This window comes from Schistocerca cancellata, chromosome 6 (genome assembly GCF_023864275.1).
Source record: "Schistocerca cancellata isolate TAMUIC-IGC-003103 chromosome 6, iqSchCanc2.1, whole genome shotgun sequence".
Lineage (NCBI taxonomy): Eukaryota > Metazoa > Arthropoda > Insecta > Orthoptera > Acrididae > Schistocerca > Schistocerca cancellata.
This window is the reverse complement of record NC_064631.1, coordinates 605,995,435-606,008,200: the sequence shown is the minus strand read 5'-3', so window position 1 is coordinate 606,008,200 and position 12,766 is coordinate 605,995,435.

The window sequence follows — 12,766 nt, the reverse complement described above, 5'->3', positions numbered from 1 at the left end:
CTCATCCCAACACCAATTAGATTTCTTTCCAGATAGTTCACATAAACGAGGTGTGGTCAAATCGTCCAATTTAACAAAGCGTCTAAGAAAATTACAGACACCAAGAAAACTACGAACATCACGTTTTGTAGTAGGAACAGCATAATTACGAATAGCGTCTAATTTTTCTGGATCAGGAAGAATACCTTCTGTAGAAATAATGTGACCGAGAAATTTCACCCGAGAACGACCAAATTCAGATTTTTCTAAGTTCACCGTAATGCCAACTCTTGCAAAAATACGTAATAATGAATCCAAAATTTTGTTGTGTTCACTCCAAGAATGTTTAGCAATAAGAATGTCGTCAACATATGAAGTAATATTGTCACGAAGATAAATAGGTAAAATTTCATTTAAACTATGAATGAATGCTGCTGAAGATACAGTCCAAACGGTAATTTACGAAATCACTTTTAGGTAAAATAGTCATATCAGGTTATTGTTTACTACTGTCTAGATAGATTGATAGTCGAAGAGTTGTTTCGATAGATGCAAAGAATAGTAAAAGAGTAGGCAGCAGTGCAGAAAACTAAAAGGGAAATAGCACTACTACAGCTCGGGGCCCTATGCTCGCTACGGCACATATTCACTTAGTGTAGTGAATCCCCTGAGGACTTTAATAGCTGCACATAAATTTCAGTTTGTGACTTACTGGCAAATTTAGCGGAAGTGCGTACGTAAACTGATCTAACCATGAACATGGATGTATGTCATTCTTAGAATTGCGGAAGATCTTAAATTTCCGAACAGTCAAAAAGTGTTTATAGTCAAAGTTTTCGCCTCGTGGCGACAAAGACCTACCGCGTCTGTCCCAGTCCCAATGTCGATTATTGTCAAGTTCGCGCGCCTGGCGATCTCTTGTTGCATCCCGTAAATGAAACAAATTATTTTCTTCAAAGCCCTCTGCTATCCGTGATTCTAAATTTCTTCTGCTATCTTTTCCTACGATTTCGCCTTCGATCTGTTTGACTTGCTTTCGTAATGCCTCAACTTCCCTTTTAATGCGTTCATTAAATTTTCCCTGATTTTCAACATGCTTATTTATGTTCTGGTACTCTTCGGTTTCTGCAAATGGCAATGGTGCTGTATCATCTGAATCTCTGTCCCCATTTAAACTAAGACTTGTCAATTTGTCTGAAATCTCCTCAACTCTTTCCGATAAATCACCTATTTGTTCTTTCTGCTTATTTACGTCTTCCGTAAGTGTCGCGACTCGGGTTTCAGTATTAACACATTTGGTAGTTAACTGTTCACATTGTTGTGTTAGGTTATTTATTCTGTCATTTGGTACGGATTCCTCGATTCTCTCAAATATTTCTTCCTTATCTTTTGCACGTTGTAAATTTAACTCTGAAAATTTCTGTACTATCACGCGATCTCTTTCTTCCTGTTCTCTATCCTGTTCCTTTTGTCTGATTTCTACTGCAATTAATCTATTATTCTGAGCATTCAAAATTTGTTGTACTTCTTCTCTGATTTCTTTCTTTAATTCATCTTTCATATTTTTGAAACATGTCCCTATTCGTGAATCTAACCGTGTTTCCAAAGTTCCCATCTCGGTTTTTAATTCATATCCAAACCGTGTTTCCATTGTTCCCATATCAGTTTTTAATTCAGATCCCAAAGTTCCCATATCGGTTTTAATTGTTACTATCTCTGTTTTAAATTCAGATCGCAAAGTTCCCATCTGTGATCCCAACTGTAATATAGCACCCATCAACTGCTCCATATTAGCCGGTTCGAAATTCTTTTCGCCCCTAACATTTCCCACAGAACTAACTTCCTTCTGCATAGCCATAGAGCTATCTGTGTTCGATACTATTTCAGAATCTTCTATCGTTAATCTCGTACTCTGTGAATTTTCTGTTTGAGAAAAATTTTGAAATGGTTCAGGACTATTTTCCCGACTTCTTAAATTGTTTTCCGCTTCATTATTCATGATACTGTTTTCCTCTGTTGGCGAGTTCGCCATGTTAACAATTTCGTCATTCTCACTATCCATCATTTTTGCCTTTTTCATAGATCGCGTAATCATTTACAAAACATACAAAGCTCGTCACTGTACGAAAATTACACATAATGACTCCTTCTCTCCAACAATACCATTCACACGAAATGTTTCCCTCAAACACGATTAACGAACAATTGAAATAATTGCACTAGATTGTCAAACCCGTAGACAAGACAACAAATTTAAATTTTGAAAAATACCATTAGAAGAATGCCGATTACCAAATCTACACATGCAAAATAGACTACAATTACTAATCTACAAATTACTACAACAATACTACTGTCTACTATTTTTACAATCAGAAGAATTCCAAGGGACGATCCGAAGCAGCGGTCGCCACGTGCATGGGGGCTTTATTAAATAATAATGAAAATATTTTTTTAGTAGCTGTAAGTCCGATTACGCAAGTCTCGTAAACGGCTGGCCCTGACTAGTTTTAGTACGCAATCTGACTGCACAGAATAACAACAAACAATGAAAAAAAATTTTCATTAATTAAGTCCCCAGCAACTATAAAACCTACGAAACAACAAACACAAGTGTAGCTGTTCTGTATGTGGTAGTATGACTCAACGCATATCTGGCACGGTTCTTCTTCAACAAGACAAGAATTTTTAAATACCAATTATACTGATGTGATAAAAAAAAATAGAAATACTATAATTGCGCAAGAAAACCAGAATTACGCTCTAATACAAGAACACGCGCCAGATGCTTTGTTGACTGAACCTGTAATGACACATTATTCAGGTCACTGAAAGAATAAAAGAATAAAAGAAAATACCTCCATATATATTGACGAAATGCACTCTGACCATTACAATATCTCCATTAGAACAACATCTGCTATCTCTCCCATCAAACCACTGCATAAAACATGGAACAACACTCTCCACTACCACATCTCACTCTGACTTCACGACAAGCAGTGTCCACCACAACTTCTCGGTAAGAACTGCTTGCCGCTAACTCTCAATAAGCACTGCCAGTGGAGGCGGCTGAACAATACTCTCTGGCGCGATCTTTGGCGCTGTGGCTCAGTGTAGCCACCTTTCAAGGTCTGTTCAGGTTTGGTTGAGAGGTCTGGTCAGACTGACCACCTGATATTGGGATCCCTATTATTCAGTGCGGTAGCGTTCTCGCTTCCCGCGCCCGGGTTCCCGGGTTCGATTCCCGGCGGGGTCAGGGATTTTCTCTGCCTCGTGATGACTGGGTGTTGTGTGATGTTTGCTCAGAGCCATTTGAACCATTTTTGAGCCTATTATTCAGTCGGCATATTAGTCTAAGCGCATCACGATAACTTGACTAGACGCGTTGGAGTCGATGCGGGCTGTATGGCTGCAATACATGGCTAAAAATCCGCAGATAGCTGGATTTCTGTTAGTGGATATCACTTTCACCACCAGTATTGTAATGACAAGCGAGTCTCTGGGCAACTGCTCACAAACTGTTCTTTCGCTAACTGATGATCTATACAAAAATTATATGACGATTATGGTAGAAGTAGGAGGTTAATGTAGGTATTTATTTCTGTAGTTTCATGTTGGCTCAGATGTATTCACGTGATATTTGAATAGTTGTTTTCACGTAAAACTGTGGCGCACACCCAAGACAGGATTTCCACGACAGCCAACCAACTCAACTGCCCCGCCCATCTTCTTCCGCTCAGTGTTCTACAGGAACATACGTCGCTGGTTACAAGGACTCTATGATCTTCACGTTACTTAATGTTAGACGTGATGTCATTAAAATTTTAAAAAGGGGATAAAACCAGAAAATTTTTTGTTAGAAAGATGAGGTAAAACAAAAAAGTATGGAAGAGATATATTGTGAAAACGCTAATGTATATTGTTTAATTTAATACAAGAAATTATTATAGATTTTTTCCAGAGTACTATTTCAAGACATATAGTGTGGGGACTAGGGCGATGCTACTTCACCAAAAGTAACAGCAGTCGGAGTTACGGTGCGAGCTAAGAAGTGGTGGTTAGCTTTAGAAAAAAAATGCTACCGTTGTAATTAAAAGTTTTCGGATAAATTATGAAAGAATGACACTGATCTGCTTCTGTTGTCAACATAAATATATTTTGCTCTCATCAGCGATATTTTTCTGTTTTGCAAAATGTCGGAAACGAAAAGTTGTAGGCCTATAATAAATGTACATTAATTTACGAAATCAGTAAATATCTAGGAAATTGTTTTAAACCTTTTGTTTCTAACATTTGGCCTTTACTCAGGTGTTTACTGCGAAATTACAAAGTGGAGGCTGCTCGAACTTTTAAATTATGTTGGTGTCGATAAGTGATTTTGGTCGATATATCATCATCCTAAACTAACGTAGCATTATCCTCACTGGCATAAACGTAATAATGTATGTACACGAGTAGGTAGGCCGTATTATTATTATTACTGTGTGTGGAGAGGTCTACACAAGGAGAAGGAGAAGATTAGTGTTTAACGTCCCGTCGACAACGAGGTCATTGGAGGCAGAGCACAAGCTCGGATTAGGGAGGGATGGAGAAGGAAGCGGCCGTACCCTTTCGAAGGAACCATCCCGGTATTTACCTTAAGCGATTAGAAATCACGAAAAACTTAAATCAGGATGGCCGGATGCCGGTTTGAACCGTCGACCTCCCGAATACGAGTTCAGTGTGGCTACACAAGTGAAATGGTTAACTTTCAAATAGAAATTTATACTAGATTGTCGCCGACCACGAGTCATTACCAGAGATCAATATTAGTCGATCTGCCTGTCACTGCGAGTACGTAAAACTATAACAGTACACAATACGAAAATAATCTTTGTAATCAACGCAATTTATTTTGAGACAAGTCTCCAGCTACCATAACCAATACATCATAAATTAAAAGCCAGTTATGCCATCTATAAACTAAATCATGATAGTAAGAAGCGCCCATGCTGCAGATGGTGTACCTCATGCACAGGCATAAAAACTTTAGCATTCTCAAAAGTGGAAACAATAACGGGTGAAAAAGTAGAAGCTGTGACATTATTTCATTTCACATTTCCTAACAAAAAATGTTATAAATGAATGTAAATCCATTTACATCTGTTTCAGAAAACTGAAGACTTCTTGACGATGGCAAACATTAGGCTACCTAAGCATGTTTTGAGTTGTCAGGCGGGCCTTCTCCGATAACATAAGGAAATCTTGGAACATGAATTTTTTAACTAGTATGACACTTACCAGGCTCCTCCACCAGGAGATGGCCTATGAAGAAATGGAACAGCTCGTATATCTTCTTCTTCTTGAGATAATCTTCCGCATGAGCCTGGGCCTGAGACAGTGCCTGCCAATAAAGCAAAACACTTTCATAAGGACAGCCAATCTCTCACAGAGAGAGTCAAAATTAGGTGAGATACTACAAACAGCACTCTTACTGCACCAAGGTATTCGTGAAGACATGAATTTTTGTGGCGGTGATGTAGGCATACTATAATGGCTTGTGCGATGCCCAACATAGGGGTAGGTAGTCGGCAGCACTTGAAAGTGGCGGAGAAAATTCGCGGGCTTAGTTCTTGCCGCAGTTCGCTTTGATGCTTTATTTATGAGACCAGTTATACCAGAGTGGTACGGGAATACCTTGTATTCTCTACTTATACTGAGTTTGTTCATCTGCTTGAGGATACCCGCTTATAACATGACCTTCGTTGCGTAACTACCGCCATAAAGTGACGTGTTAGCAAAGGTAATGCATCTGCACATAGGTGACGTTGTCTGCTACACCGAATTATTAAATGTGTTTAAAATGTCTTGAAAAGGAAAAAAGAAAAGAGTAATGTGCCTATAAGTTTAAGATACGAGCAAGATAATAAATTAAACTCGGTCTGAATTGACTGTAAGCACTATGAACTGGATCTGTTATAGAACATTCAGCCGTATTTCTGTATCCACACATGGTAAATTGCGAATTGAAAGTTCAGTAGGCTAGATGTATTTTCGTTCACGTCTAACCATAACACAACACACACTCTAGGGCAATCATTCACCTTTCGATGATACACAGGTTGTAATCACAGATCGAAGCTGGAAGTGCTGACTGTAAGGCACGAATAAGAGTTTAGAATAATTTACAATTTTACAAATACACTTGAGAATACTCAGACATCGCGCCCATGAAATTAGGCAACTGCATTCTACATGTAAAAAATGATTTAGAGTTCCATTAGGCAGGAATCGCGTGAGTATGACCAGGAAGTATACTGATAATTCATAATGGAAAACGTAAACTGTGGATATTTTACGATCTAGTATCAAAATAAAGTTTATCAATAACCGAAGCGTGCTGCCAGTAAATTTGTTTTGGTGTTCATGGTGTGTTGGCGATAGCACTCTTCAGTCTCAACCGGTTTGAACACGCTCCTGTAAAAATGCTTTCACATTTTTTCACAGTAGGCAATTCACACAGCAATAGCATTTAAGATATTAGGCCTTAGGGGAAGCGTTGCTACGTCAACCAAAGCGCGTTTTGCTTTGCTATCGAGCACTGTCTCGCTACAAATCCAGACTGCAACCGGCCGTCTGGTGCCCGTCCATGCTGACGACGAAGACCTCATCACGAAAAACAGCGCCGGTACCTCGTCTCCTACCTTCCAAACTTTACAGAAGCTCTCCTGCGAAGTTTCATATCAGCGCACACTCCGCTGCAGAGTGAAAATCTCATTCTGGAAACATCCCCCAGGCTGTGGCTAAGCCATGTCTCCGCAATATCCTTTCTTTCAGGAGTGCTAGTTCTGCAAGTTTCGCAGGAGAGCTTCTGTAAAGTTTGGAAGGTAGGAGACGAGGTACTGGCAGAAGTAAAGCTGTGAGTACCGGACGTGAGTCGTGCTTCGGTAGCTCAGTTGGTAGAGCACTTGCCCGCGAAAGGCAAAGGTCCCGAGTTCGAGTCTCGGTCGGGCACACAGTTTTAATCTGCCAGGAAGTTTCATATCAGCGCACACTCCGCTGCAGAGTGAAAATCTCATTCTGGAAACATCCCCCAGGCTGTGGCTAAGCCATGTCTCCGCAATATCCTTTCTTTCAGGAGTGCTAGTTCTGCAAGTTTCGCAGGAGAGCTTCTGTAAAGTTTGGAAGGTAGGAGACGAGGTATTGGCAGAAGTAAAGCTGTGAGTACCGGACGTGAGTCGTGCTTCGGTAGCTCAGTTGGTAGAGCACTTGCCCGCGAAAGGCAAAGGTCCCGAGTTCGAGTCTCGGTCGGGCACACAGTTTTAATCTGCCAGGAAGTTTCAGTGATTAAGTACTTCGTAAAGAAAGGTATGAAAGCAAAGGACATTCATGCAGATTTCCAGAATACACTGGGGGATTCTGTCCCTTCATATTCAACTGTTTCCAAGTGGACAAATGAATTTAAAGTTGGTAGAGAGAGCGTAGATGACGATCCGCGCAGTGGTCGTCCAAGATATGTCACTACTTCAGAAATCAATGCAAAAGTGCACAAAATGGTCATGGAGGATCGCCTATTGAAAGTGCGTGAAATTGCTCGCGCTTGCCAGATGTCATCTGAAAGGATATATTACATTTTAACTGAAGAATTAGAAATGGAAAAAGTATCTGCAACCTGGGTGCCGCGATTCTTGACGCGCGCCCGCACACATGTGCGGTCGCCATGACAAAATTACAGGAACTAAGGTATGAACTGTTGCCACACCCGCCTTATTCACCGTCAGCCTTCCATCTCTTCCCAAAAGTGAAAATTTTTCTTGGTGGACGGAGATTCACTTCAAACGACGAATTGATAGCCGAAGTTGACAACTATTTTACAGGCTTGGAGACTAGGTTGAAAAATATAAAAAAAAGTTCAGTGATGTAAGCACTTTTTTTCTATTCCGTTCCGAGAACTTTTCAAACCACCCTCGTACTTTTCAAAAGACACTATTCAAGAGAGTCACAGTGAAAATACGTCGGTTGTTGACAGGAAGCGTAATGATCGGCTGTAGGAAGAAAAACAATCCGAAAGAGAAAATTTCCACCAACAACATATAAATTTTCCGCCTGGTGGCATACGCAATCATGGGTTAACGTTGAAACCTCAAATTTCGATATTTGAAGTGGTGGTAATATGAGGAAATTATATTCAGCGTTGGTGAAGAGAAGTTTCAAGAAACCGTCCAGTAACTACTAGTGAACGTAGTTGTAAATGTAGAAAAGAAGCGAGTTCTCATTTCAGTGTCGCATCCATAGTACCATCATTAAATATCATGTATTATAGCTCACTTGCAAAGTAATGGACGTGCACTCAGTTCCATCCTTCTAATTGCGTAGTTTCTAACTCATCGTCCATAGTATCTCAAATACAAACGACACACAAACCATAATTTTCCATCCTGCTGCAGATGTGCCTCAAGTATTTGTCCTATCCCACAACCATTCTCTCTATGTACGCACTCTAACACGCTGATGACAACGCCTTCCTTACCACCCATCCTGCCCTCCTTGCCTCCCTGTGATCCCCCAAGCTCCACTGGAACAACTTTACCTCGTGTAATCCAGCGGTACCTCTCTGTCAAGTCTACAAAAACTGAATCAATACTTACAAGAAAAGCCAGGTCATCATTCCGACTGTGCGACTCTCCCTTACAACGCACAACCGTCTAGACACGCTAACTGAGGCGCTAAAATACCTTGCCGTTACACTTGATCAAAGCTAACCTTGAATCCCCGGCTACTAACGATTCAAAAGAGAGCCCATAATCGACTAAAACTATCAAAGCTACTAGCAAGTCAAACACGGAGAATAGATCTCACGACCGCCATTCAGACGTACAGGATCATTACCTAAACAATGCTCACCTGTGCAAATGTTGCATGACTTCAGCCTATCGCAAATTTTACTGTTGGGTGCGGACCCTAGATCGATATGCACTGTGTCCCACATTCCACATCAGACAACATTCTCTCCGCCATATCCTGTTCCAAATGAAAAGATCCCACACCTCCACAAACACAACGAAAACATTCCCTGTCCTGCTTTTCTCGTAAACTGAAGCTCCGACGCCCTAAGGTATCTACAGACAGCTCTACGTCAACATCGACACAGATACTCCGCAAGCCACCGTGCGCGGCCTGGCGGAGGAGTTTTTAAAATGGTTCAAATGGCTCTGAGCACTGTGGGACTTAACATCTGAGGTCTTCAGTCCCCTAGAACTTAGAACTACTTAAACCTAACTAACCTAAGGACATCACACACATCCATGCCCGAGGCAGGATTCGAACCTGCGACCGTAGCGGTGGCGCGGTTCCAGACTGTAGCGCCTAGAACCGCTCGGCCACAACGGTCGGCAGGAGGGTTTCTCAAGAATTCTGTATTGTTGCAGCTCCTGTATCAATACATCACATCTTCTGTTAGTCGACAAACACAATACATCATTTCCCGAAGTAACATAATCTCTTCCTGGCCGTAGACCATGAAACCATCCCTGAGTTCTATCCTTTTCTTAAAAAAGGGTTCATTGGACTTCGGCGTTATTCATTTAGTCACAGAAGCGAGTAATTACAGATTTGGTATACACTACCATACATACAATACAGGCGTTATGAATTACATTAATACCAGTTATACTTCGTGGTGCATTTTATACATTCACAGAGTCGACACAGCCCCTACGTGTATCACAACTTCTAACGCTGGATACTTTGTGTCTGCCTTTCAACTGCACGGTCCTAACGGATTTGTTTGTCGTACGCCCCACATTGAATTCTGTTGTTATTGCACCCAATGTTACTTTTCTATTGGCACTGACAACTCTATGCAAATGCCGATTCTCTCGGTCGTTAAGTGAAGGGCGTCGACCACTGCGTTGTCCGTAGTGAGAGGTAATTCCTGAAATTTGCTGTTCTCGTCATACTCTTCACACTGTGGATCTTGGAATATTGTGTTCCCTACAGATTTCTCAAATGGAATGTCCCATGCGTCTAGCTCCAACTACTATTTCGCGTTCAGATTCTGGTAGTTCCCGTCGTGCGGTCATAATCACGACCGGAACCTTGTGAGATAAATCACCTGAGTACATTTGTTGGATCCGCCAACGCATTGCCGTTTTATAACTAGTACAGGCGATACTACCTCCATCTGTATATGTGCATATCGCTGTCGCATGACTTTGTCGCCAAAATGTACTTACAAAGTGGTCACCAGCATAGTGCATAAACCGTTGACAGCGATGTGGAAGTGGTAGAACACCCTCAGCAGCACCGGTTCTGTTGACACTTCGAGTGGAGTGGTCTATCGCCCGACCAATGTCTGTAGCAGTTTTGAAGCGAATGCCATGAAATGCTTTCTTCATCTAAGAAATCAAGTAGGGCTCAAATCCAGGGAGTGTGGTGGTGACACAGCGCTTTCCAGCACCACCGATCGAACAAATCTGTCACATCTTTCACCATACGCATCTGTGGATTGTCCTGCAAAATGATAGACTGGTCTTGCATAAAATGTCACCAACTCTCTTATCTGAGCTCAACGCAGGCTGCGTTCCAAAAATGAACAGCCCCGTGGGGATAGTTCGCCTTATCGAAATCAGATAGTGACGTCGGCTACGCGGAGCACTAAGTTTCCCAACGACAGGATAGCTTGTCACTACGTAAACTTTCCCGGCGCTCTCACAAAGTAAAGTAAAAGTGACGAAAGCAGGCAAAAAGCATAAAGATATGAATCGCTACGGCGAATGTACCTCTGCCAACCAAGTCATTTTTCAATTCTTGGTATCAGATAAAACAGAATTTCACGTTTTACTTAAAGGCTAGCCCTCGTCTTGATTTATATTATCCGCCAGACTCATTTCAATTGATTCCTTTAACACACCGTTCCAGTAGCGAGACGCAGTAGCAACTATCTGTTTCTCATAATACATCATTCCGTGTCCTTCGGTTAGACAGAGTTCTACCGCCGCAGATTTCTCAGGTTGTAGTAATCATGTGATGCGATGGTGCTCAACACATCTGTCGTGAGCGGTGCGAATCGTCTGGATACTATACTGTGCGTTTTTCCCAGTGCGAAGGGATTCTGTAAACAATGGACTTCCTCAGTCCTTTACTTCGGTTCGTCAGTCTTCTGGGTTTGCGGCGGCCCACCTTGAATTCCTATACTGCGCTAACCTCTTCATCGTAGAGTAGCACTTGTACCATACGTCCTCAATTATTTGTTGGATACATTCCAGTCTTTTTCTTCCCCTACAGTTTTTACTCTCTTCAGTTCTATCTAGTGCCATGGATGTTTACCCTGATGTAACACATGTCCTGTCGTCCTGTCCTTTCTTATTGTCAATGTTCCCAGTATCTTACTTTCTCGCCGCTTCTGCGGAGAACCTCCTCATTCTCTGCTTTATTAGTCCACCCAATTCTCAACTTTCTTCTACATAACTACATCTCAGACTCTTCGATTATCTTCTGTTCGGTTTTCCCACTGCTCATTATTCGCTACCATACAAGGCTGTGCCTCCAACGTACATCCACAGATATTTCTTCCTCAAATTAAGGCCTATGTTTGATACTAGTAACCTCCCCTTGGCCAAGAATGCACTCTTTGGTTTAGTTTCCTTTTTGTGTACTCCTTGCTTCATTCAACATAGGTAATTTTGGCATCTTGAGGTTTCGGGTATTCCGCCGGATATCAGCGTCGTTCTTGCACTATGTTTCGATAACGTGACTCGTTAGCTTCATCTGTTGCTGCCTGAGACTGCCCATCTAGGTCATTGATGACTGAAATGACGGTCCTGCACCTAGTACTAGCACAGGATGAACACCTGCGTGCTATTCCTGCTTATCTTCTCTGATGTGTTGGCAGAAGTGCCAACACCTTGTATTTACAGGAGGCCGAAATGCACGCTAAGCTCACGCAGGATGGCGCGAGGCCTGAAACAGGATACGTAATGAATGCTATAAAGAAAAGTACGTAGCTTCTGGAATACTTAACTTTAATCCACATTTGTAGAACATTGCTCTAGATGATACAATAATAGAATCTCAATATCTATACTGGTAATGGCGCCTTGCTAGGTCGCAGCAAATGTAGCTGAAGGCTATGCCAACCATCGTCTCGGCAAATGAGAGCGTAATGTCAGTGAACCGTGGCCAGCAACGTCGGCTGTACAACTGGGGCGAGTGCTAGTACGTCTCTCTAGACCTGCCGTGTGGCGGCGCTCGGTCTGCAATTACTGACAGTGGCGACACGCGGGTCCGACGTATACTAGCGGACCGCGGCCGATTTAAAAGCTACCACCTAGCAAGTGTGGTGTCTGGCGGTGACACCACATTCTCTGATTGATTTGTTGTGGTCTCTCTTAAAGAACCGTCACTATCTGATCTGAAATCTGAATGAAACAAAACAAACGGTGATGAGCATCCAGCTTAGGTGCTCATCGTTTTCTTCGTCTTTCTCCTCTTCTTGGACGTCCTTACGAGCTACCGCCGGAAAGGCTAGTCTGTGGTGGTGGTCTCTTCATTTTCTCGCTTAGAGTCGCAGAGGAACTTCTCCTCTACTCGAAAGGTCTCCTCCGCAACGTTAACAATGTGCTCGCACACGGCCGGGGTGATAACGACCCTAGCGTTGGTTATCTTGGAAGATTGCGGAGAGAGGAATTTCAGCAGCGTCTGTTACTGCTCGGCGCTGAAAGGATAGGGATCATGGGGGAACGGAGGTCTATGTTGATCGGGAGGGATGAAAGGGTAAGGATTGAAAAGATGGGAATAGGTTCCG